The sequence below is a fragment of the Abrus precatorius genome, unplaced genomic scaffold, assembly GCF_003935025.1.
Source record: "Abrus precatorius isolate BTA unplaced genomic scaffold, Abrus_2018 Scaffold9, whole genome shotgun sequence".
Lineage (NCBI taxonomy): Eukaryota > Viridiplantae > Streptophyta > Magnoliopsida > Fabales > Fabaceae > Abrus > Abrus precatorius.
In genome coordinates, this window is record NW_020874439.1 from 29,819,237 (window position 1) to 29,842,882 (window position 23,646).

The following is a 23,646-nucleotide window of genomic DNA, read 5'->3' on the forward strand; positions in this document are numbered from 1 at the left end:
TCCCTTGTGCGTTGTGCTAATGAGTTCATAAATTTAAAACGAATTTTTTAATATGTATTTAGTGATAACAATAAAAAATTATTTATAATAAAATTTTTAAAATAATTACATAATTTAATACATTAAAAATTACATAATAACTTTAAATGCAAAATTGTTAAAATGGACGACCTTACATTGTCTAATATAGATAATGTACCAGATAGAGCACTACTTGGACTTACCCTTAGCAAAAAGGTAACAAAGTACCCTCAGACAAAATAAGTCAAACCTTCTGTTGGTCTAAAGACAATCAGTGAGAACAATCAATATAAGCTGACTCAACAAGTCCTTTAGCTCATAATTCAAAACCAATGAGCAAAGCCTATTAGCCAATAACATTTCTTATAAAAGGGAGGTAAAGGGTACAAGTAAGACAGATTTGAATAAATAATAGAGAACTCTCGTATTCAAGGACAGATACCTGATTTCAGCATCGGAGTACTTTTTGCAGGTACCCTTTCCACACAATACGGCATTAGCAGTACAAGGAAGAATATCACGCCTCCCGAGCAGAGATCAGCAGACGAATATTTTCCTAACAGGAACAAGTAACAAGTTTAAACGGATTAAATTTATTTAATTTAAAATAAAATAAAATTTATATTTTTACTCTGTAAACCTAACTCTATGGTAGTTACAGATTTTTATGAATTAACTTAACAAGTTAAATATTTTTTTTATTATTATTTTTTATGTTTATAATAGGCTATTTTTTTTTTTACTTTTTTTATAACATACCATTATTTTTTTTTCTTTCTGTTTTTAGTTTTTATAATGGATTATTTTATATTGTTTTTGTAATAGTCTAATAGGCTTTTTTTTTTCAATTTTATATTAAACTATTTTTTAAATTTTTTTAAATTGTAATATATCACTACTTTTTTTATTTTTGTAACAGCTATTTTTTATTTATATATACATAATAAATCTACAAAAATATAAATAATTTTATTATATATCCTCAAACACATTATAAAAATCAAATTAGAAGTGCTGAAAAAAACTTATTTTTGACTTAAAAATAAACTGACACGATCAACCATGTACAGACTATGAATTTCCCACTGCTAAAGGATAATAGGACACGATCATGTCTTAAAGGAGATTCTTTTTTCATTTTTTCTTTTTTCTTAAAAAAATCTCAGAAGTCATGTCGTGATTTTACAGGGTGATGTGATTCATAAATTTTACAACTTTTGAAAATAGTTTTATTGTGATTTACTGAACATATAACATGTCACTTATCATTTTAAAACGATCGTTGAGATAGCATAATTAAATGTATATTGCGTCATCATACAATAATAATATGTTATTTAAAAAAATTAGATTATAAATATTCAAATTAATTTTAAAAATTAAATATTTAAAAGGAAAACCTTTGAATAAAGGGAGAAAATTGGGTTGAGTCACCCACACAAAGAGAAAAAGGATTTTAGAATATTGAGGTTGTCTTTCATACTGTGAACCTCTAATTTCAGTTACAAACATAAATAATTGTATGCATGACACAGTACGTAATTACCTTTTTTTCTATAGTTGCATTGATTTATTAAAATTTTTCAAACAAATTTTGTTTTCACAAATTATTAAAATATAATTCTAAAAATTAATTAACTTCTATTGTTACAGCATTACTCACAAAAAGCGTGCGTGGGCTTTATATTCAAGAAGTCATGTATTTAGTAAAATTACTTTTATATTTATTACATGTATTTTTTAATATTAAAATTATTTGAGAATGATGGATTATTTTATATGTACTTTCAAATTTTGTTATTTTTGTATTTTTTTAATGCATTGTCTATGTAAATATTTTTTTTAATAGAATAATGATTACAGTGTAATTATTTTATAATAATTAATCTAAAAATCATATTAAGAGTGTATTCTAATTATGTTAAAGAAAACTATATATGTATATAAATCAAAGATGATTTTATTATTGTTAAATATTTAAGGACTTCATTAGGTAAGTCTTAAAACTTAAAACTGTGACAAGAAAATTTGTCATCCTTAAGATCATATAATGTCAAACAAAATATATTTATAAATGAACCAGAATAAATTGTATTGTATTAAAGAAACCCTCACTAGCAAAGTCAAAAGCATAAACAAAATCCATCAAGAAGATTCATAATAGAGGTCTCAACAAAAAATGCTTGAAATGAATAACTTGCATGGGTTAAATATGGATCTTAAATAAAAGGTTATATGAGAATCATCACAGCTTAAGAAAGTCAGCTAAATACAACAAATTATAACTTTTTGTTTTACTAATATTATTCATATAAATAAAATTTAACTACTATAAATAAAATAAAAATGTTAAAGTAAATACATTTTAGTTAATATTATTTTTATTAAGATTTATATAGATTATTTTATATTTAAATAAAATATATAAAATGGAAATTATAATTTTTTAAGATATGTAAAGTAAATTTTTTTCTTTATTACAATTTTGGTATTTCTTATTATAATTTTTAAGAAAATAAAAAAATTTAAAATATGAAAAAATATATTTAAAAAGTTGACAATACAAAAGGTAAAGAAATAAAAAAATTATATATAAATAAAGTAAATGAAAGATAATAAATTAAATTTTTAAAAAAATATACAAGTGAGGCTTTTTTTATTGCCTTATCTAAATCATGTATATTTTTTTATTGAATGCAATTTTATCTGAGTCAAGTGAAATCATTAAAAGAAAGTACTAAAATTCTTCCTTCAAATATTTAGTATAATTACATTTATTAGAATTCAATCTTAAAACTATTAATTAAATTAAAACAATTTTTTGCTGATTAATCATCATGCACTGTGGTACCATAATTAAAATTTATGTCTTATTTTTTTAATTTAAAGTCATGTTAATTCATTGAAAGGCATTTAAGTTTCAATATATTTTTGTCTTTATATTTTAATAATTTTTTTTGGTCTTTTCAATTGATTTTTTATTTTATTTTAGTACCTTACTTTTTTATATATTAAGAAAAACAAATAAGCGTGGCATGTAGGGCGATACAACATTACCAACGAAAACAGAAAGAGGTCTTTATGTAATTTGAAGATTGGTGATCAAGGGAATGTAGTTAAAAGGCACTAAAAGTTTTTATAAAATAAATTAAGTTTACAAAAAATAAACAAATAAAAATAGTTAATTATTTATTGAACAATTTTATTTTGATCTCTAATATATATTTTTAAATATAAATAAATATTGATATAAATTTATATATTTATAAAAATTTAATTTATATAAAACTTAATATGCGAGATGAATGTAAACATAAAATCTTATTTAACAAATGAATTAACAAAACTTAATATTTTTAAAAAGTTATTAAGTAAAATAACTCTAAGTTAGAGATGTTCCTAAGTTAATTTATTCTCACTCATCTAAAATACACATTTAAATTAGTTTTAACTATAAATTTATATTAAGATACATATATTTTTATTAAAATTATGGAAATTGTTTTGTAATGCCAAAACAAAGAGAGTCAGACATTCGCGGGCATTCAACCATGACAAGTATCACATGTATATATATTATTGAAAAAGAGAGATACGTACACCATGCAAAAGATAAAAGCAGAAAAGTTCATCAGAAAAACACTCACTCTGAATAATGTTTGTGACTTTTTTTATTATTTTATTTTTAGTGAGTTATTATAACATTTTTTATTTGATCTCGATCTGTGAATAACATGGATTTTCCACTTATTCCCTCGTTGTTTAGAGTTGTGTAGGCACATAACAAAAAAAGGCAAACAAAAGTCTAACACAAGGACTCTATGGTAACAACTTTTCTAGAACTAAACAACTTTAAAAATGAATTATTAAATGAAAAAATAGTGATATTTTAAGAGACAAAAACACAATTTAGTCTCATGTAAATGATATATATGCATACACCGGATACACATACATAAACATCCAGAATTACTTAAAAAAAATACTTACTTTTATTTAAAAATGATAGTTATTAATTGTTAAATCTTATTTAAATAATTCAAATAAATACACAGGTGACCGCTCACCTTTTCTAAGTGAGAACTTATGTGTGTTGTGATCAAAATTTATAACTCTTAAATTTGTTTAATTAAAATTATTCTTATTATATGTACTCTTATGAATACCTACCCTAAAACCAATAAATAGATTATTAAAGTTCAACCACTTAAAATACATTCTAGGTGAATATTGATATTTCATTTTGAAATAGATAATAATTAAGGGGTTCAACTCATGAATTAAGTTTCACCTACCCTGTGTTTATATTATTGTTTGGTAGTATGTAGAATCACTTTCCAGTACTGTCACAGATGTTTTACCATAAAACATGTTATTAGGATTAATTTAGCATATATTGTTATTGTTAAATTGTTTAAAATTAATTTTATCAAAATAAACAAAAACTATATAAGTACTTAAAAAAATTATCATATACCAATAACTTTACATTAGATTATTAGTCTTATAATCAATATTAATAATGCAGTAAAATTGAATGCTATTATCATTCAATCGAATTTTGTATAATGCATTATACTGCTAATTTAATGTGTATTAAATAAATGTTAGTAACAAAGATAATCTTAACGCATAACATTAATCCATTAATAAATGAATAATATGTTTTGTGAAATCGACCTGATGATGGTCCCAATTAAGCTACTATTTTCGTCCATACAAGCAAGATTTTAGCATGTCAAGTTGTCAGTATTACAAAGACGTACAGGGAATCCAGAAAAAAAGATGAAATACTAAAACTGTGGTGCAGTCACAAACACACACACAAGTGTTTGATATGGTAGATAAAAACAAGGACCTCACTTATCTAATTATCTTTGCTTTTTATCCTCCAGTTAGTGGAAAGTCCCACACAATCACCCCATAGATATCTTTGTCCCCTCCATCCCTCATTCTCCTTGCCCATGATTTTCAAATGCTTCAATCGCTTTCCTTTCTGCTGAGTTTTGAGATCATTCTAGCAAACACCCAGATTTCAAAATACCACCTAATTAATGTCCTTGTCCTTCCCCTCCCATGTTTGAATAATTGAGTCCCATCTGGTCTTTTAGTTCACTTCCTCAACCTTCAATCAATATTTCTCTCTTTGGGCCTTTTCATTTATTCCAACTTCTTTTTCCATTTTGACTCTCAGCCAAATGTGTTGACGCTGGATATTTAATTAGGATCTTGTTAATCCGGACCTTAACTTAATGCATGGTTATTTAGAGAGAAATAGAGGGAAGGGAGTTTTATAGTATTGTATGGTTCAATATTTTGAATGAAAGCTCCCAAAATGAGAAAATTTGAAGGAAAATAAATTATTTAATTCAATTAATGGGATAAAATTATCTTTATTTTAATTTTTTATATTTAACCATTTTAAGTATACAATAATACATTTATTTATTTATTTATTTCCATTCCTTGTGAACCAAATAAAGTATCTCTTTCTTTCATTAAAATGTTCTTCTCTCCTCTCTTCATTTACACCAAACAGTGTGTTAAAAAGGTTTTTATTAAAAGAATTATGTTAAAATGCATTGAAAAATTTTAAAATAATTTACCAATAATATTTTTACTAAAATATTTTATTTTTAATTTCTTAACTAGTGACTTAAAGACTAGTAACGTTTGTCATTTCATTATGATCACGAGTTTATTGGTGCCCCTTTTGTTTGTTTCTTTTTGGAAATATTCTCCCGGATCAAGTCTTGCTTTATTGTCATAATTATGCTCCTAATGATTTTTACAAAGAAATCATTGTGGCATACTTTCCCTTGTTTTGTGTATCAACTATAAAATGTTTAGACACACACTAGAAGGGGTCTAGCTACTTACAACTTCAAGACAAAGAGGAATCAGCATGTTTCTCTTGCAAATGAGAATCTAAAAAAATGTTACTGAAATAACAGATATCATCAATCAAGCCATTAATTCAGTGGTTTGGCTGTAATAGGTAGTCAAGATTGAAGAGTCTCACTTGTCATTCCATGTTAATTTTATGGATATGTTTAGATTGGATGAACAGCTCAATCACAGAATTTCAACAAGAGAAAGATGTATATCTTAAAATCAAATTATCAATAGTGTGGATCACTTTGGATTGAACCAAGCCATTATTATGGTCATTTGACTGTTCGATATTAGACTTTGCTAGTTGTGTGGGTGTTACACGGAACTTCACAGGTCAGGGAGTTGGCTTATTGCATTATTTAACTATAGATAAGTTTGGTGCATTAACATGTCCAATGAGGATGTCATGGCTAGTTAGGAATAGAGGTAGAATATCTTTTATAAGGGTAATCCCTTCTCTTTCAAATTAACTTTTAAAAGTGATTAAGCATAAAAGCATAAAACTAAATAAGGGTTTGAATAATGCATGATCATATTTGAGCGTGTGTGAATATCTTTTATAAGGGGTAATCCCTTTTCTTATTTTTAAATAAGAAAAAATACATATTAGTATTGTTATAAATAAAGGAAAGAAGAATGTACTTATTTTTTGGTCGAGAAAAGTGTGTACTTCAAAAGACTGAAAGGCTTCCGTATTGAAGGTGTTCCCAGAATCGTTTACACACTGCTACACTTATTATCTGAATCCCACTCTTCCCTTTCCAAATCATATGAAAATATGGTTTTTTTTCTTTTATCATTTAATATAAGTGAGGAGACTGAAATTAATAATTAGCGGGGTCTTATTTATTGCAGTTTTGTGATTCTCCCGCTAAATATTAATATAAAAATTTATAATTCTAAATAATCATTTTTTTAGAGAAAAATGCTTCATGTAGTTGCATATGAATTTGAGAAATACTAATAATATTTTTTTTTATCATTAGTTAATTTAATAAATTAATTATATTTTTGTTTATTTTAACTACATAAAATGTGTTAAAGAGTATTATATATATATATATATATATATATATATATATATATGTATGTACGTACGTATGTATTTTGGATGTCAAAAGAAAAAAATAAGAGGCTCATTGGGTTAGGTTTTTTATTTTATTCTTTTTTATTTCTTAATTGATCAAGCTTTTAGCAATGTATATCCATAAAATATATAAATTAGCACTCATTTGAATTTTAAATATTAATCTCAACTTTATAGTTGAGTTTAAGTAACTAAAGGTAGTAAATTTTTATAAAAATATTAATTATATTTTTATAATTTTAATATAATAAATTAATATATTATGTTTTAATAAAAATTTACTATTTTTAACTACTTAAAGTCAGTCTTAATAGTTAAAATTAATAAAACTCTTTTTTAAAAAGTATACCCTTTTAATGGTACGATTTGATTTTGTTTAGTTTAATATTTCATAAAATTCAAGCCATAAACGCTCTTAACTTTGATAATAGAAAGACTCGAGGCTAATGTGATAATGTAATCACATATATGAAGGCAATAATGGTCGTCTTTGACTTTGAAAAAAAGATATAAAATTTAAACATAAATATTTACTTATATTTTAATTAAATAGCATTTATAATTTAAAGTAAAGTTAAGGAATAAATTAAATGTTAATTAATTTTTAAATCATACAAAAAGTTAGGACTTTAATATTCTTTATAATAACGTCATCAAATCTAACAATTCAGTTAACAAAATTTTCTACTTAAAATTTATTTGAAAAAAAAACATCATTTTTATGAACTTTAATATTTTATGTAAATTAATCCTATATCATATACAAGGACGAATTTACATTATAGTAATATGAGGACGCATGCCTTCACTCAATTTAAAAAAGAAATCGTAATAGTATTATAATATATTACGATGCTTATTATCTTTAACTTTGGTCTCATTACCTAACTTTTCTGGTAGAAAATAAGATAATATTGCACCCACTGCACATATACATTTGTGTGTAGTAGACACAAAAAAACATAAAATTAGACACGCATTTTAAATAAAAGTCAATAATTGATTTAAGATGTCAGGCGTATGCTATTATTTACACAACTAATTGAAAGAGGCTTATTTCACATTTTCACAACAATAAAATCCAAATCATTGAAGCAACTATTGAATTCTCATGCAAAATACAGGTAGTGAGCATTGCTATGTATAGAAAAAGATTATATTCTTAGGAAGATGGAAAAAATTAGGGTGAAATAGGAATTGAAGCAACGTGTTATGTGTAATTTCTCGTACAAACTGTTTTTGGCCCCTCCGAGTTATCGTCAATTTATTGCTGAATGTGACAGAGTGCGAAACTCAGTTGCAACTCACAACAGCAGCAAGTTAATTGCATACTATTTGCCCACAAAAATGTCGTGATTGCTCAATTCATGAGCGAGCTCTTTGCTTTTGTTGCATATCATGTCTTTATTTCACAACTTATTGTTTTTAATTTTTCTAACTCATTATCCTTAAGATATTATCAAGTATTAACTTTTTGTTAGACTATATTAGCTAGAAAAACTAAAAATAAAAAGTATATAATCTTTTTTGTAGGAACAAATGACTTAACTAAGCCTAGAGCATTGGTATAATAGTAGTTAATTTTGCTGTGAACCCAGATAGAGAGAAGCAAAAATGTTGGGTTGTCACTTTGTGCAGTTGTCAAACATGCAGCAATGCATGTGGTGGATGGTAGTGGAAACAAGACAAATTGAGTTGATGGTAGGAAAAGCACAAGGCCCCTTGGTGCAGAGTTCTGTTTACTCTGTACTGGTAACGCTATGGTTCCAAATTCTAATCAATGATGGTGGACTCCTTTTGATAAATGCACACATAAAAGTGACTTCCTTCACTCTTCTCAGCCACAGACTTGGATCAAAGACGTGGTTGAATCTCCCCCAAGAGCATAACCACAATAATGTCATGCTTAATACTATTCTAATTAAACTTGTAACATCTCTACCTGGTTGATTTGTAGTGATGATGAAACGTTAGGAATTCAAATCATCTTGAAATTTTCTTCAGAATTGGACTTTATATACCTAGACCCACCAATAAGCTTTTAAGTGAAGAAAATAAGAAAATAAAACTAACTAATACACAATATTTTTTAAAAGTGAGAATATTAACAGTTGATATAGATAAGAATGATAGATAGGGGGTATTGATAATAGGAATTTTGTAAAGGAAAGGGGTAGTGGGTGGGGTTGGGGCATCCCTTAGGAAGGACCGCAAAAACGAAAAATGCTCTTCTTAGATAAATAATTCGATGTAAAGAGAATATGTTTAACTTATTGTTATGCATGATGTGATCTGTCCAACTTCCTCGTGGGTCCAATGTAATTAATGCAAAGAATTTGCTGTGAGTTGAATACTATGCATTCTTGAGTGCCAAACCATGTGAGAAGAAGATCAAAGTGAAAGGTGTTATCCAATAGTCAAACTATGTCTCCAGGTTTTATTTCTGGTGAAATGAATCGGGTGATACCAAGTTTTCAAATCATTGTTACATGATATTATTAAATGAAAAAAAATTATTGTGAATACCATTTTTTTTATCTCTCAGGATTACCTCAAAAAATTTAAAAAAAAAAAATTTAAAAAATAAAATAAAATTGTTTTACAGAAAAATGGAAATTTTTGGAAAAAAACAAGTTTGGCTCACGGAAACGGAAATCTGCAGTATGCAGGCTCATACCCAGCATCAAAAACTGATTTAAGCATAAAAAAGGAAAAAACTCAGATTTTTGGCATTTTGTAAAAACCCTAAATGAACCCAATATAAAATCTCAAGCAAGAGATGCGGTGAGGGGGGTTTTTTTCGGAGGAAGAAAGCAAAAAAATTTCAGAGAGAGAGAGAAAAAATTTTTAAGAGAGGGAACAACAAACTCTTGAAAATAATCCAAGAAGAAGAAAGGGATAAAAGAAGAGACCAACCATTAACCTCATTCTCTTCATTTTGGTTTAGATCGGGAACGTTTGCTAACTATATTTAAGGTATTTTTCTCCTTCTTTTCTCCTTTCTTTTTGCTTTGCATACGAAAGTTATCTTGCTCTAGTCGAAACTCTGGTAGACTCTTATAAAAATGAACTTAGGAATAGGAACTAAATGATACAAACATAAAGCTATTCATCCCGAACCGCTTCATAACATTTCATATCCCATGGTTATCTTTTATATATATTATAATTAAAATAAAGTTGAAAGGACCTCTCGACGCATTGAATGTCGAGAGAAATGAGTGCTTGTACCACTGCACTATTCAAAATTGAATTCTAATGCAATATCCGGCGCTTTTTTTTTTATTCATCATTATATTATGTTAAATATGTTATTGCTTTTTATTTATTTGGGTTTTGGGCTCGATAGCTCACACTTTAAAAAAAAAAAAAATCATTTTAGGCTTTTTTTTTTTAGCTTTTTTTTTATATACATATATATATTTTTGTTTTGATTATTATTTTTGTTTTAACTTATTTCAGTAAAATTAGTCTATTATCTTTTTTTTATATATATACCTTTAAATTCAATTTACTTTATTTTACGTTACTTTTATAATATTAGCATTTATTTTAATATTTTATTTGATTTCTATTTCCACTTGTAAAAGGTGTTTCTCTTCATAAAAAAATTAAATAAAAAATAAATACAGCAAATTACTTTTTATAATTCTTGGATTTTTTTTATATCTATTTCATTATTTATTCATTATTATTGTACCATTATTCTTCTTTGTTATTTTGTGTAGATTTAGAATGTAATTTGATATACATGTCTTGTTTCTATTTGTTTTGATGAATAACTTATGTTTCTTATTTTTATCTTTTTGTTGTATAATCAATAATTTAAATAATAATATAATTGCATCAATTTATAATACTAACGTATAGCTTCTCTATCGTCATGTATTATAAATTGATAAAGTCTATGTGTGCCTACGTTACCAAGACTTTATGCAATATTAATTTATCATGTATTATCTTAAATTAATTAGTTAACCACTTTAATAATAAATCAAAGTATATTTTCCTTCTAATTACTAACTTACTTACGAATCAATCAACTAATTTAAATCTAAATTGTTTTATTAATAAAATAATTTATAATGCTAATGTGTAGCGACTCTACCTTCATGCACCGTAAATTGTTAGAACCTACGTGTACCAACGTTACCTTAGATTTTATATAACATAAATTTATCAAACAAAGTTTTAATTTTTATTATTATTATTAAATATTTTTTTAATCAATTGAAATTTATTTATTCATTTCATTAAATGAAATTAATTTCATATTTTAAAATTTCTTGAATCATATTTCTAATTTTAACAAATTAAATAATAAATCATTTCCCCATTTTTATTATATGATATAATCTTTTATAACGTCGATGTGTGATTTACATTGCCTTCGATTATCCAAAAATTATAAGAGATTAACGTATAGCTTACGCTATCTTTAATTCTCTTTCAGCATTGATCATAATCAAAATTCAAATTCAAATACTTAATTTACGAATATAGATATTTTAACGATTTGCAATATAGTTGTGTGATCTTCCTTCACTTTCTGTATTGTTTTCTCGTAGGGTACATGTATAACTGCATTATCTTGTATCCTAAACATTATAATTTTACGAAAATGATTTTAATTTTAAAATAAAATTTTCTTTTAATAAACTTAATTATAATCAACTAATTTCATAATTTTTAGATAGAACTACGTGACTTTGAGTTCTCCATTGCACCTAGGGATACGTAGGAGCGGGAACCGAATCCGTCAAGTCAAAATAATTTTTAAAATAACCCAAATAATATTTCAATAAATAATATTTCTTCTTCTAAAATAAAATAATTAATGTTTAGGGGTTAAATAAATATTTTTCAAAATTAGAATGAATTTGCACAATTAATTTTAGGTAACCATTTTTAAACGGACGTTGTAGGGTGCTAATATCTTCCCTACACGTAAATGACTCCCGAACTCATTCTTGGTTTCAAAGATCGTATTATATTTAAGTTTTTCCAAGGTTTTTCTTAAAATAAACTTTGGTGGCGACTCCTCTGATACGTTTTTTTAAAAAAAACGTTTTTCGCCGTACCGTTGCGACCGCAACATCAAGGATTGGATCTTAGCTCTAGTGACCTTTTAGGATTACAAGCCACCTTTTGTGAGTTTTTACACGTAAAAGAAAGTTGTAGATCTTTAAGTTAGACCCTTTAGGCGACCTGAAATAGGACACAAAAGGGGGTATTCTTTCCTTATTTACTCTTTTAAAAATCATGTGAATTATTAGTGTCTTAAAGTTTTAAATAAAAAAGAAGAGAAGAATTTTTTATTTTTTTATTTTTTTTATTTTTTTTTTCTTTCTTTTTTACTATATTTTGGAATGATATAAGGACTAGTGATTCACATGATTCTTTCAATTAATTTTTCTTACATCATCATCATTTCATATATCATTGCATATCATTTGTTTAAATATCATGCTTATTGCCATCCTTCTGACACTTGTAATAAATTTAAAATCAGTTTTGAAATAAGGTTAAGGATGACAATTTGCATAATTTCTTACACCATTGCATTGTCAGATGAAGCATTACCCTTTTAAGTATCAATTTAGATTTATCAAAAATAAAATTCAAAAGATCTTAAAAAGGGTGATGATTCATATTGTCCTCGCATTATCATGGTCATCACATATTTGTCTCATTAATGTAAAAGCCGAGTGGATTATCGATTCCTTTAGAATTAATGTTGATTCTTATATGGATGTTTATCTGTTTAGAATTAATATTAATCCTTATGGCTACTAGGATTCTATGTTAATGAAACAAATACAAGATTTGAAATAATTTCTCATCATTTTCTTTTTATTTATAGGTTGAGAATCACAAAGTTGTTTGAGTATTCGAGGAAATGGAAATTAATGTGGGATCAAGTAGCAGTGAGATGAGATCAGTAGAGTTGAGAAGAAAATTGCATCTAAAAGTTAAAAAGGTTGACACTACTAGTTTGAGAGAATTAGGGAAGAAGCTGAAGACCGTCCAACAACTCACTTTAGTGAGGAGGTATGGAAATATTTTGAGATTGATGGAAGTGAATGTGCAAGAAGATGCCATAACAGCTCTAGCCCAGTATTATGATTCCCCGTTGAGGTGCTTCACTTTTCAAGATTTTCAGTTGGCTCCGACCTTAGAGGAATTTGAGCAAATTCTAGACTTGCCTTTGGAGGGTCAACAGCCATATCGCCCTATGAAATATCATGCATCTCTGCCGACTATCGCCAATGTCTTAAGGATTCATCCAGCCGAGTTACAGCAAGCTTACCAAGAAAAACATCAGAATAGAGGATTCACAAGAGAATTTCTTGAGCGACAAATGCATAATTTGGCAGAAAAAGAAGATTGGGAGACTTTCATAGATGTCCTAGCACTCACCGTTTATGGCATTGTCCTTTTCCCTAAGCATGACAACTTTGTGGATTTAGCAGCAATAGATGTGTTTCTTGCATGCAAAAATCGATCTGAAAATCCTGTCCCTGCACTACTAGCTGATGTTTATTGTACACTGAGTTTCTGCCATGAAAGGAAAGGAAAGAGGATTATATGTTGTCTACCTATGCTTTATATATGGCTCACAGCTCATGTCTTTAAAAGGCCAAGTGAGATCAAGTGTTCGATCACTGATTTGCTGAGGTTTCAGATTGGGCAGAAAAATGGTCAAGAGTGGGCTAATCACTTAGCCAGTTTGAATGAAGGACACGTCAGGTGGCACACTCCATGGCAACAATCAATGACTATTGTTTATCATTGTGGCAATTACCCAAATGTTCCTCTTATGGGTACTCGGGGTTGTATTAATTACAATCCAATTATGGGACAACGTCAGCTCGCTTATCCCATGATGGGACCACCTGCTGAGGAATTGTTGATTCCTTTTGTTGTCTATTATGAAGATGGAAATTTCACTGAGCTTATCCAAAAGGCAAGGAATGCTTGGGCAAGGGTTGTTCAAAAAGGAAAAGAGTTAGGCGTGAGAAGTTGTGCAGCGAAAGCAAGTTACCGTCAATGGGTTAAAGAAAGAGTCCAAGAGATTAAGTTACCATTCAAAGATCTAGGTACCTCCCAAGAAAGTGAGCCATCTAATCCAGAACCCTTTGAGAATGAAGAAGTAAAAGAATTAAAGGTAAGACTGGCTAAGATGATTGAAAAGAATGTGAGGGTAGAAAGGGAGCTTCGAGAGAGCCGTCAAACTTGCGCCATTTTGAAGAGAGAAAACAGTGAAAAACAACAAGCCTATGAAGAGGTTTGTAAGAAGCAGAAGTCTGTGCAAAGCCATACAACTAAAGTTCAACGTTGCCTTGAAGCTGCAAACAAGGAATTAGGATTGAGGGTGAAGGAGCGAAATGCAGCTTTATATGAGAAACGACAATTGAAAGGTGCATTGTACAAGGCAAAAAGAGATCGAGAAGAAGCTTTGACTCAAGCCAGTGAACTCCAAACACGAGTGAAAAATATGGAAGAGCAGATAAAGGAAATTGTCATGGCATGCGAGGCTGAAATTAATGCTGAAAAGTGGGAAGTGATCAGAATCATGAAAGAGTATGAAGCTATTGTGAAAGTGAAAGATGGTCAGATAGAAGAAGGAGATAAGCTTATTGAGTATTGGATCAAGCGCTTCATACAACTTGCATCATTAGCTAATGCGCGATTGATGACGTCCCGTATATGTTGTCAAAGGCTGAGACAACTACTTTTTTCTACAGGATACCTCAAGAAATTAAAGATTTCCTTAGTCATTGCAACTGGTTGGTCTCAGAGATGAAAGGAATGATAGCTAGGGCTAGGAAGGGTTGATGTAATGATTTGGGGTATGGGTAAAAAAAAAAAAATGTATTTTGAATCAAGTTCTGATGTACTTTGATGTTTTAATTTGATTATGGATTATATTTTGGTGTGTTTCATTTAACGAGGATCCTACATTAATTTCCATTAAAGACTTGAAGACGCTCAACAACTGTGATGATTCTTTAGTCTTTGGTTGTTACTTTTTTAAGTGCATTTTTCATTTTGATTAATTCTTTTTTGACTACAAACTATTTCAGAAAATTAAACAAATATAACGGGAAAACGTTTTCTAAAGCATCCTTATAGAACTCGCGCTCAAGCAAGGATCATGGATGAGTTAGAGGAGTACAATGAAGAGCTAAGAAACGATGTTAATCAGTTGAAAGAACAAATGACACAAATTCTAGAGGCACTGAAGTCTTTAGAGCGAAGAACCACAGAGGGGACCCCTATTCAAGCACCTCCAGCACAATCCACTCCTACCTATCCACCAGGTTTTACCCCTACACAAGGACCGTCCCAAAATTTTCCTCCTCATGAAACAATGGTGCCTTTGACCTTGCATGTAGAAAGGCCTCCACAACAAGCTTTCAATCAACAAGATGTCCAATTTCTCCCATATGGCCTTCCTCAAGGTTATACACCACTGATAGCTGAGAACCCACCAAACACTGGCCAACCATCAAATCAACCCAATCCTGCACAACCTTCAGGTCCACAAATCCAACCAACCCAAACATCCATCCCATCATATGCTTACCCTCAAAATACTCATCCTCAAGAAACTCATATACCCCACACTATACCTACCCCAAATCAATCGATCCATCACCAACCACAAATCACTAATCCTAGCCTTGACGGAAACCCAGCCATATCACCATTCCATTCCCATAAGACCTTAGAAGAACCTCAACCCAATTACTCAGAGGAGCACTTCCAATCTAGAGAAAAATTGCAAATATTGGAAGAAAGATTGAGAGCTATTGAGGGGAGTAGCTATGGCATTGGAGAAGCCGCGGATCTTTGCTTAGTCCCAGATGTAATAGTTCCTCCAAAATTCAAAGTGCCTGATTTTGATAAGTACAAAGGAACGACATGCCCAAAGAGTCATCTGATCATGTACTGTAGGAAGATGGCATCACATGCCCATGATGATAAGCTACTAATTCACTTTTTTCAAGACAGTTTGATTAGAGGAGCTTTGAGTTGGTATATGCATCTTGAGCGTACTCGTATTCGTGGTTGGAAAGACTTGGCTGATGCTTTCCTAAAGCAATATAAGTACAACATTGATATGGCTCCTGATAGATTACAACTGCAGAATATGTTAAAGAAGGAGGATGAGACTTTTAAAGAATACGCCCAGAGATGGAGAAAAGTTGCAGCTCAAGTGGAGCCCCCTTTGTCTGAAAAAGAAATGGTAGCTATGTTTATTGATACTCTCCAATCACCTTTCTATGATAGGATGATTGGAAGTATTTCGTCAAACTTCTCTAATGTTGTGATTATTGGAGAAAGAGTGGAAGGAGGAATGAGGAATGGTAAGATATTTCACAATTCGGGTGGACCCTCCAATTTGAAGAAATTTACAAATGGTCCAGGAAGAAAGAAGGAGGGAGAGAGTAATGCTATAGCCTTTCACCCAAGAGAAGTTCCTTTCATCAGACCTAACCCTGCACTTTTTCAATTTCAACCCACATTTCCTGCTCCTCAAATGTCTTACCCATATGTCAATGTTGTTTCACAGAATCCAAGTCCCCAATCTTATCAGCCGCAACCCTACCAACCTGCTCTGCCTACTTTTCCTATAACACCACCCATGAGACCACCCCAGCATTGGAACCAAAACCCAAATCCCAACCAAATAAGACCCCAAAATAATCAAGAAAGGAAACAAGTTCAATTCGACCCAATCCCCATGTCCTACACTGAGTTACTACCTCGCCTATTCCAAAGTTCATTAGTTGTACCTTGTCCAATGAAACCTATAGAACCACCTTATCCAAGAGGATATGACCCAAATGCTAAGTGCGAGTATCATGCTGGTGGCATTGGTCATTCGACAGAGAATTGTAGGGCATTAAAGTTCAAAGTGCAAGACTTAATTAATGCTAAATGGCTGAATTTTAAGGAGGATAATCCTAACATTAGGAGTAACCCCCTACCTGGGCATGGAGGATCGTCAGTAAATGCCATCGAGGAAGAACCAGCACATGTTTTAAAGAGGAAAGTTGAAGAGGTTACCACTCCTCTTAAGGTTATTTTTGATGAGCTATGCAAGGTTGACTTGATCAAGGGTTTTGTACATGAAGAAAATATGTGTGACTTGCACCCTAATGCATACCACTCCATTGAAGATTGTGAAGAATTCAAGCATGTTCTGCAAACCCTGATGGACAAGCATTTGGTCCAAATCGGGCACCCTAAGGAGAAAAATGAAGTTTCGACTGTTGATGGACAATCCTCCACTTTCCCGAAACCCTTGGTCATTCATTACACCAAATGTATGAATACCCCAACTACCAATGGACCTAGACCCATCACTATACAAGTATCGGCTCCATTCCTTTACAAGGACAACAAAGCAGTACCATGGAAGTATGATGCAGGGGTTTATGTCGACAATTTTAAGGAAAATCAAACACAAGGTATCAATTCTGATACTCTCGCCGTCTCACACATTGCTGGCGTTGGTGGAATGACCCACAACGGTCGTATTTACACACCTGAGGAGCTGAGAAAAGAGCAAACAAAAGAGATAGAGATATCCTCAAAGGGGAAAGCCAAAGTGGGCGAGTTTGAAAACGCTGACAAAGAGAAAATGCCTGAAATAAAGAAAGCAGTGTCAGATGAAGAAGCTTGTGAGTTTTTGAAATTTATTCGACAAAGTGAATATCAAGTTGTGGAACAATTAAACAGAACTTCAGCACGAATATCTCTTTTATCATTGTTGTTGAACTCTGAGCCACATAGGAGGACTCTTTTAAAAGTGTTGAATGAGGCTCATGTCAACCATGATATCACTACCGACAAGTTTAGAGGTATTGTTGGTAATATTGTTTCAAACAATTATCTGACCTTCGCTGATGATGAAGTACCTGCCGAAGGAATGGGGCACAATAAAGCACTGCATATTTCTGTGAAATGTCGAGATCACATTATTGCTAGAGTGCTTATTGACAATGGGTCTTCTCTGAATGTGATGCCAAAAGCAACATTGTCAAAATTACCTTATGATGGGTCGCATATGAAACCTAGTGCCATGATAGTAAGAGCTTTTGATGGAACAAGGAGAGAGGTCATTGGAGAAATTGAAATTCCAATTCAAATTGGTCCTTGCACCTTTCATATTTTGTTTCAAGTAATGGACATCGCACCAGGTTACAGCTATCTTTTGGGGAGGTCTTGGATTCATTCTGCTGGGGTTGTACCATCCACATTGCATCAGAAACTGAAGTTTATCATTGATAATAAGTTGGTGATTATCTCTGGTGAAGAAGATATGTTAGTGAGCAAACCTTCGTCCACACCTTATATTGAAGCCGCTGAAGAAGCTCTAGAGACCTCTTTTCAGGCTTTAGAGATTGCAAATGCTACTTATGTTGGAGAGGGAGCTCCAATCTTAAAGCCTCAATTGTCTAATACATCCATAATGACTACTAAAGTCATGCTTGACGGAGGTTGTCAGTATGGATACGTGTTAGGACAAACCATCACGAAAGCAGCAAATTGGTTGCAGCTCCATGAGAATAAGGATAGATTTGGGTTGGGATACACACCCACTAAAGCTGATAAGAGGAGAGTCATGGAAGAAAAGAAAGAAAGAAGATTAGCCAGGTTGGAAGGTAGGGAGCCTAAGACTGAAGGGGTCCCCATTTGTGATCTTCTGAAGAGCTTCTATTGTGCTGGATTTGAGTTTCAAGACTCAGTGGCTGCTGATGATGTGGATACACCTGAAGAAGAGGTTGTGGACCTAGTTCATACTTGTCCGCCAAACACAGAAGTTGGCAATTGGGAGATCATCGAGTTAACTGTGATTTTTAATAGCTATTCAAAGTAATTCTTGAAGTTAATCCTATTGTTTTGTTCTAAAGCTTTAGGATATCATTACTTTTTGAAAACGCTGATATATGATTTCTTTTTGTAATTTGAAATATCAGTTTGTTTTGTAAATTGGGACACATGTTTCCTTTTAAGTATATTTAAATGAAATGCAATTTGAATTCTCAGTAATCTTTCGTGTCTTTTTCTTTATCAGTTGAATCTTGTCGTTTATTTTCTTTTTGTCTCAACTCTCGCACAATGCAGATTCGAAAGTGACATGTCTGAAAGTAACAATGCTAATATCTCATCCACTAATTTTGATTGTCCCATTAATCAAGCTGTCAAAGATGATAGTGATGTTGATTTACCCTCAGAATTTTTAAGATTGGTCGATTAAGAAGTGAAAGAGATCCAACCTCATGATGAATCCACTGAGACAATTAATTTAGGGACTGAAGATGATAAGAGAGAAATCAAAATAGGCACCCTCATGAAAAAACAAGAGCGCGACAAGTTGATTAAACTCTTGCATGATTATAATGATGTCTTTGCATGGTCTTATCAAGATATGCCAGGTCTAGATGTTGACATAGTCGAGCATAAATTGCCACTAAAACCAGAGTGTTTCCCAGTTAAGCAGAAATTAAGGAGAATGAAGCCTGAGATGTCATTGAAGATTAGAGAGGAGGTCAAGAAGCAATTTGATGCAGGTTTTCTTGCTGTTGCTAAATACCCTTAATGGGTTGCTAACATTGTGCCAGTTTCCAAGAAAGATGGAAAGGTTCGGATGTGTGTTGACTATCGGGATCTAAATAGAGCCAGCCCTAAAGATGATTTTCCATTGCCTCATATTGATATGCTAGTAGATAATACAGCTCAACATTCATTTTTCTCTTTTATGGATGGTTACTCAGGTTATAATCAGATCAAAATGGCTGAAGAGGATATGGAGAAAACCACATTCATTACACCTTGGGGCACCTTTTGCTACAAGGTCATGCCTTTCGGCTTGAAAAATGCCGGGGCAACATATCAAAGGGCGATGGTGACATTATTTCATGATATGATACATAAGGAGGTTGAAGTCTATGTGGATGATATGATTGCCAAATCAATGACTGAAGAAGACCATGTTGTAAATTTACACAAATTGTTTGAGCAGTTGAGAAAATTCAAATTACGGTTGAACCCTGCCAAATGTACCTTTGGGGTAAAATCAGGCAAGTTGTTGGGATTCATTGTCAGTCAAAAGGGAATAGAGGTTGATCCTGACAAGGTAAAAGCAATCATGGAAATGCCGCCTCCTCGCACTGAAAAGGAAGTTCGTGGATTTTTGGGGAGATTGAATTATATTGCCCGATTCATATGCCAACTAACTGCCACTTGTGAACCAATTTTTAAGTTGTTATGGAAAAATCAGCCGATGGAGTGGAATGATGATTGTCAAGAAGCTTTTGAGAAGATAAAGCAATATTTGCAAAATCCCCCGATACTAGTGCCGCCAGTGTCAGGGAGGCCACTTATTATGTATTTGACAGTGTTAGAAGGATCCATGGGATGTGTTTTAGGTCAGCATGATGAATTGGGTCGGAAAGAGCATGCCATTTATTATTTGAGTAAGAAGTTCACTGATTATGAAGTTAGATACTCTTTGTTGGAGCGAACCTGTTGTGCCTTGGCTTGGGCAGCTCGTAGGTTAAGGCAATATATGTTGAGTCACACGACTTGGTTGGTGTCAAAAATGGACCCAATCAAATACATCTTTGAGAAACCAGCCCTTACTGGAAGGATTGCTCGTTGGCAGGTCTTACTGTCAGAATATGATATTGTGTATGTTACTCAAAAAGCAATCAAAGGCAGTGTTCTTGCAGATTTTTTAGCTCATCAACCGGTGAATGATTATCAGTCAATACAGTACGAATTTTCTGATGAAAATATAATGGCGTTGCTCAATGAGAAAGAATCGTCAGCAAGGGATGAATGGGTCATGATGTTTGATGGTGCTTCTAATGCACTCGGACACGGGATTGGTGCTATACTAATTTCCCCAGAGAAGCAATATATTCCGATCACAGCTAGATTATCATTCGATTGTACAAATAATGTAGCTGAATATGAAGCATGTGCTATGGGAATTCAAGCAGCTATAGAGTCAAAGATCAAAATTCTTGAGGTGTATGGTGACTCAACCTTGGTCATCCACCAGCTAAAAGGTGAATGGGAGACTCGAGATGTCAAATTGATCCCTTATCAAGCCTATATCAGAGAGCTAGTGGAGTATTTCAATGAAATTACTTTCCAACATATTCCTCGTGAGGAGAATCAATTGGCTGATGCTTTAGCTACTTTATCATCAATGTTTGTAGTGAGTCAAAAAGAAGACATGCCGTTCATAAAGATGCAACAGCTTGATCATCCTGCCTATTGTCAAATGGTTGAAGAAGAATCTGATGGTAAACCTTGGTATCATGACATTAAAAATTTCCTAAAACACCATGAATACCCATTAAATGCTGTTGAAAATGACAAAAGGACATTGAGGAGGTTAGCAATGAGTTTCTTTCTGAATGGAGACGTCCTCTATAAAAGGAATAATGATATGGTTCTGCTTAGATGTGTGGATGCTTCAGAAGCACGAAAGATCATGGAAGAGATTCATGAAGGTTCATTTGGGACCCATGCCAATGGACATGCCATGGCAAAGAAGATTTTAAGGGCTGGATATTATTGGTTGACAATGGAGGCCGATTGCTTTCATTATGTGAAGACATGTCATAAATGTCAGACATATGCTGACAATATTAACGTTCCCCCAACAAGTTTGAATGTCTTATCATCGCCTTAGCCCTTTTCAATGTGGGGAATTGATGTTATTGGACCCATTGAACCTAAAGCCTCTAATGGTCATCGCTTCATTCTAGTTGCTATTGACTATTTCACAAAATGGGTTGAGGCTGCTTCATATGCTAGTGTGACCCGAAATGTGGTGGTGAGATTCATTAAAAAGGATTTGATCTGTCGGTATGGCCTCCCAAGCAAGTTAATAACAGACAATGGCACTAATTTGAACAACAAAATGATGAAAGAATTGTGTGACAATTTCAAGATTCGACATCATAATTCCTCTCCCTATCGCCCAAAAATGAATGGAGCAGTTGAAGCAGCCAATAAAAATATTAAGAAGATCATCCAAAAGATAGTAGTGACGTACAGGGATTGGCATGAAATGCTGCCATTTGCCTTGCATGGATACCGAACTTCAGTTCGTACTTCAACCGGGGCAACTCCATACTCTTTGGTATACGGAATGGAAGCAGTACTTCCTATTGAAGTCAAAATTCCCTCTTTAAGGGTAATAATGGAGACCAAATTGGAGGAAGCAGAATGGGTGCAATCTCATTTTGATCAATTGAATCTCATTGAAGGAAAACGGTTGAATGCGTTATGTCACGGTCAGCTATACCAGAGAAGGATGAAGAAGGCTTTTGATAAAAAGGTTCGCCCAAGAGAATTCAGTGAGGGAGATATGGTGCTTAAAAAGATTTTGCCAACGCATAAAGATTATCGTGGCAAGTGGTCCCCGAATTATGAAGGACCATATGTGGTGAAAAAGGCTTTCTCAGGAGGGGCTCTAATCCTCACAAACATGGATGGACAAGATCTTCCAAACCCCATCAATTCTGATGCTGTAAAAAAATACTATGCTTAAAAATAATAATAATTAACAAAGAAGAAAGAAAAAAAATAATAAAAAAAAAAGAAGAAGAAAACAGCTCGCTAGGTTGAAAACCTGAAAGGGCAACTTAGGCAAAAGTTAGAGCGACCTAGTGAGCTGAAAACTCGAAAGAGCGGCTCAGGCAAAAATTAAGGTCAAATAAATACTACACTGAACTGAAAACCTGAAAGGGCGGTTCAGAGGGGCACTAACTTCAGTCGCAAGAAAGAGCTTCAAATTGAGAAATATGATCGACTACAATACTAAATTGGGGCAATTTTGAGAGGTTAAAGTTGAATCAAACGGAAGATGGATTCAAAATACCATACTGGGGCAATTTTATTTTGGCAGTTTTGTTAATGGATGATCAATTTACAGGAGAGATTAGCACTGTTCATCTGGAAGACATCACTTAATCGGCATAATACTTCACTATTTTCATAGTTATTTTGATCCTTTGATGTATTATTATTTTTTTTTTCTTCGTTACTCATGTCGTAAGTCTTCTTTGTAAATTCACCATTTCTTTATTACAGTCATTCCTATGTTCCAAAAATATTTATCTTTGACTTTAGTCACCTTCTATCCAGCTTATATACACCACTTTGTTTACTCAACTTCTTCAATAGCATTTTTATTGTCATTTCAATAATTATATACTAAAAGGAAACATGCAAACTGTTAAAAGGGTAATAAGAAAATACGATTACAATAATAAGCTATACAGTAAGTTCGACGAATCTCCTGATAATTTTAGCATGACAGAAGAAGTTGACTCCTCTTGACGATTCAAAAATAGATGGCAGTCTAATTTGATTGATGTCTTACCTAGCTCCAATTTCATGAAAGAATTGATCCTGACCAAAGAAGTTACTCATTCATGAATCTTGACGCACATGTTCCAATAAGGTTGAAAGATTACTATTCCCCCCCCCCCAAAAAAAAGAGGACAGAGAGTTTGTTTTGATTTAATAAGTCTCATAATAGCATTTGACTTCATCACTCCAAGTGATAACATTCATTCAGTTTATGCAAGGCATCATTACATTTG

At 31.8% G+C, this 23,646-nt stretch overlaps 1 pseudogene; it reads left to right on the top strand.

Annotated features, from left to right (window-relative positions):
- The first annotated feature begins 15,161 nt into the window (after window positions 1-15,161).
- On the top strand, window positions 15,162-22,589 carry LOC113851174 (annotated as a pseudogene).
- The last annotated feature ends 1,057 nt before the right edge of the window (window positions 22,590-23,646 follow it).